Source organism: Fundulus heteroclitus, chromosome 15, assembly GCF_011125445.2.
Source record: "Fundulus heteroclitus isolate FHET01 chromosome 15, MU-UCD_Fhet_4.1, whole genome shotgun sequence".
NCBI classification, from domain to species: domain Eukaryota; kingdom Metazoa; phylum Chordata; class Actinopteri; order Cyprinodontiformes; family Fundulidae; genus Fundulus; species Fundulus heteroclitus.
The window spans coordinates 9,944,718-9,949,542 of NC_046375.1; the positions used below are offsets into that span (position 1 = coordinate 9,944,718).

General features: G+C 40.2%; 1 long non-coding RNA gene across 1 annotated transcript; it reads left to right on the top strand.

Moving 5' to 3' along the window:
• The first annotated feature begins 1,005 nt into the window (after positions 1–1,005).
• On the top strand, positions 1,006–3,901 carry LOC118566117. The gene is made up of 3 exons (XR_004932812.1): positions 1,006–1,216; positions 3,410–3,558; positions 3,709–3,901. It is a non-coding gene; the product is annotated as an uncharacterized LOC118566117 (long non-coding RNA).
• Positions 3,902–4,825: the final 924 nt, after the last annotated feature.

Here is a 4,825-nt window from a genome sequence, read left to right on the forward strand (position 1 = left end):
AAGGCCTTTTAACAGTGACGTGTAGACTTTGGTGTCTGCTCTATATGGTCAAGAATAGGATGTTTTGCAGTAAAGACCCGATCTGCCATATGACACACTATTGTTCTATTTATATACTCTAAAGCAGGTATTTACAACAATTATGGCTAAAATATCAAAGCAACTGAAGTGACATTCTGACTCAACTATATTAAAAACACAGCTCATGTGAAAAACATGAAAAGTTGAGAACATGAATGAGCAACAGAAAATAATCTCTTATATATGCAGGTGCGATAAAGAAGTTTGAGGCTTTTCCCTCATCATGTTTTGTTGTTCGCAATGCTGCTGACACGTTGCACTGCTTAATGGTGCATCGCTGTCAACAGCTGTTTATTCCAGGTGACAAACAATGATGAGGAGCAAGCTTATCACCACCATGCTTTGTGATCCCTGTCAGCACCTTTTTTTTCCAGCTGAGCTCAGGATATGAAACTATTGATAGGGGAGAGGTGTGTCTGCTAAAACATGGCTTTAAACCTGCTCACATAATATACTGCTTGGCTGGTCTTAACACTAAGCAAGTTTAAGAACGTCAGTCCCCATCCCCATCCATGCCTTTAATGCTTCTTCAAACTTTCAACACTCCTAATATATTCAGTACTGAACAATAAAGCTATTAGTTGTTGCTTTGTGTACTTGTCACGATGTGTAAAGAGTCTAGTTGGGGTGGGGGGGGTGGGGGTTACTGGTCAGATTTGGGATGAAGCGCGCTCTAACGAAAGAAGGCCGCAGACATAAAACTAATTTATTTCGCCGACAGAGAAAAGAGAAGAGCCCGGTTCTTCCAGGTTTCTTTTTTCTCCCTGTGCTCCCCCTTCATCCAATGCTGCTAGTCGGCAGCTGTTCCTCTCACTTTCTGCCCCAGCATACCCCCCCCCCCCCCCTGCAGGCTCACCCACCTCCCCTCCAGCAGGCCCAGCATGATGGCTTTGTTTTATTGTAGCGCAGCATTTGGCAGGGAAACCCCCGTCTGCAGAGGGGCAGGCGTCCAGCTTGTTCTGAATGGTTGGATGTAGCAGTGAGGGCGCCCAGACAAGCAGAGCAGAGGATTAGTGGCGGCTGTTGGACATTTGGTTTCTACATTAGCCCTATTATTTTTTTTTTTTTCCTAAGCTGTTAGTGTTGGCACTTTCTATATGGAGCCACTTTTTTAAACACCTGTTGCAGATGTGAGGTAATTCTTCCGACATACGACTCTGTGTCGCAGTTTTAGCTACTGCTTTTTATTACTTTTCCAAAAAAATGGGTTAGTTTCTTATTTTTTCTTTTTTTAACAGTGTCCTGTCTGACAATGTGGCAATAAGAATTGTTGTCTTAATGCCAAAAAGAGCTCAACAGATTTTACTTTCACAAGTGGAGCGGTACGGCTTTCGCCATAGTGCTCCGCTTGATTTATGCATGTAAATAGTTTTACTATAATTCATGCAGGGAATATTTCAAATTATATGGACGCTACAATGAGAAAGTAAAAGAGCAAAGGAAAAACAAGAAAAAAGGAGAAAAGGTGAAAGAAAGAGGAGATAAAAGTGAGAGAATAATAAAATGGGTTAGTTTCGAAGAATTAGAAAGTCTGTGTTTACCTATTTTGATACGTTCCAAGGTTTAATTCAAATGTTTTTTAAATCTTACTTCATGTGATGGTTCTGCACAAAAATATTACAAGTTGGTGAAGTAAAAATGAGGAGATTATATGGGGAAAAAAATAAGAATAAAAAAATAAATAAACGGATGAAAACTGGAACGGGCATATGTATCGAGCTCATTCAGTACGAAGCCTCTAAAAAGTTGTGGTCCAATCAGTTACCTTCAAATGTCACAGAATCAGTGAAATGAAATCCACCTGTGTGCAGTCTAAGTGTCACATGATCTGTCGGTATAAACACACCTTTTCTGAAAGGCCCCAGAGGCTGCAGCAGCACTAAGCAGAAGGCTTCACATTATAGAGACCAAGGAGCTCTCCAAACAGGTCAGGGACAAAGTTGTTGAGGAGTCAGGGTGGGGTTATAAAAGAAATATACAAATCCTTGATGTTCCCTTGAAACCCATCATATCCATCATTTTCAAATGAAAAGCACATGGTGCCCTACAATAAACCTGCCAAGAGAGCTGCAACTGGAATTGCTGTGAAAAGGGGGGGGGGGTAAACTGTTATGCATACAGGTTTTCTGTTACTTTGTCCTGGCTGTTGTTTGCTTCATAATAAAAATAATAGCAATCTTCAAAGTTGTAAGCATATTTCGCAAATGAAATGGTGAAAAGTGTCAGGCAACAAAACATAAACATCTGACGAGCTTAAAGCAGTTGACGTTCATATTTGCTAAACTCTGTCCCAGATCTTTAATGCACAAAACATGGATAACACGTCATACCTGCACTGGATTCCAGGTTTTTTTGATATTTTTCCAAATTGACAAAAGCAAATCCATCGTCGTGGACAGAAAAGAGAGGTGTTTTCCTACATGGAAGAGAAAATATGTAGTTTGACAATAAAATCAGGATCAGATTTTATTCTTGCATTGCCTGACAAAAAGATCTCCTCTAACTGCCTTGCTAAGCAGTATACCAGTTTTTTTTTTTTTTGTTACTTGTCTTGATGTTTTATTTTACTTTTTACACATTAGCATCTGTTGTTGTTCTTTGTGCAGCCCTTAGCTGACTTTCCCCTTGAGGGTGCAGCGATAAGCTGAGTTGCAGATCTGCTTACAGATTCTCCTCTTCATTGCCAACTCGATAGCCGTGTATGCATTTTTGTCTATAAAAATAAGCTACAAAGGCAACTACATGTAAAATGTGTTGGCCAGGTCCCAGCCAGGTTCTGTAGACGAATATCCTAAGAACTGTGCTGCAAATGCACACAAACAAGCATAACCTTTACCTTGCACGCAAAGAGCCTCATCTTATACTAAAAGCTGGACATTTATACTTAAACTCTCAGAACACACAAACCAAAGCCAAAATGGGAGACATTGTCAAAACTACTTATGATAAAATGAATTGATCCTGCAGAAGCTGTGAAGAGCTGATGTGCAGCATTTGCTTCATACAGTCATGCAACTGGGTCAAAGATACAGATCTTTTGGAGTAAGTCAGTTGGTCAGTGGTTTAAAAATCAAACTATAATGGTTTCCTGTACTCCTACTTTGCCCCACTACTTTACTCCTGCTGGGTCGGAAACAATGATGTGAGCTTTTTACCATATAGAAGCCACTTTTGACTGTTCTTGACCCCCAAAAAACAAGTCCCTGTAATGGTCTGCATAAATTATTAAATGATATTAATTGTATTATCAAATTTTCTGACACTGTTTATAACTACTCCGAGGGTCTCAGACACTTTCAAACATTGTTTGGAATGATTTCCATCTCAGAAATTCCTGCCTGCAGTCTCATGATGTCACGCTCTGCCGCCTCCTTCCCCCGCTCTGCTCTAATTAAGTGAAGTTGCTGTACCTGAGAAGATTATTTTGTATACCAGCCTATCCCAGGGTGTAACTGCCAGATTCTTGAAAGTCACTGTGTAAGTAAACCATCCAGGGTTCTGTGATTACCTGCCTGTTATTGACATCTCTCGTTCCTGTGATTTTTCCTGCCTCTTGATCACTTCTGCTTGTCTCTGCCCCTGTTCGGATATCTCTGCCTGTTTTGTGCTGATCGTCATCAACTCAAGCCTGGACTATGGATTCCCCTTCTGTCTCTGCCCTGCTCTCGTACTACAAGTGGATCAGTCAGTCAGTGATTCGGATCACTCAGACGGATCCCTTGGATCCACAGATCAGAACCAATGCAACCTCCCGGCTTCTGAAAAGTGGTTCCTGTGTGTGCACCAGTCACTTCCTGTTCCTGCTACACCAGTTTACTCAATAAACCTTTTAAACGTTATTCTGTGTCGGCTGAATTATCGGGTCTCCAGGTTCTGAGTTGTTACGTTGTTTTAGATGAATGTTAGCGTAAACAATTGTTGTACACGCTATTATTTATTTTCTAACTTAACATAATCAAGTTTTCAGCTCCAAGTATTTCTAAAAACCTGATAGATGGTGGAAACCAGTCTAAACCTATAAGTAATCTCCACAATAACATTAGCTAAGTTGTTGAAACTCAAAGACTAGTGTTTCTTACTTAAATTTTCAAAACATTTGGATAATAGGAACAAAGCTCTGGATAGCTTTGGAAAGTGGTTGAATCCAACACAACACTTAGCAGAACACTTAACTTCTTTTTTTCTAGCTGCAGAATGGGATGACTTTTTCCATTTTTCATCTGGTGTTGACTGAACGTGTGGTGATGATATAGGCTGTGATTCAGGTGCAGGCACGCATTTGGGTATTTGGACACCACACATTCCATGCCAACTTCAGCGTCCTGTGGTATTAGTGGTGGATGATGCATCAGTTTTTGCAGGTCTCAGCAGGAAATATCATCACATTCAACTTTCAGCTTCTTAATCAACCCGGCCAGGAGGTTTTTAAAACCGTTTTTGGTGCAAATGAATAGAATTTTGATTACAAAATATGTTGAGTCCTAATTGCTCCATTTCTCTTGATAATCACCAAAATATTCTGAAATCCATGAAGTGTTTAACTTGGACATTTCTCTGTAGGTAAACAGAATACAGATAAACCCACCTGAAACACAAGTTTGATTTAAGCATGGAGAGAAACACAAGTGGTTGTGCTCAGCAGTACACCGATCAGCTGATTTTCACCCATTGACAACATGTCAACAGGATGTAAAAAGAACATGGAAGTCAGTTTGTTGTTGCGGTAGATTACAACTTACACAAG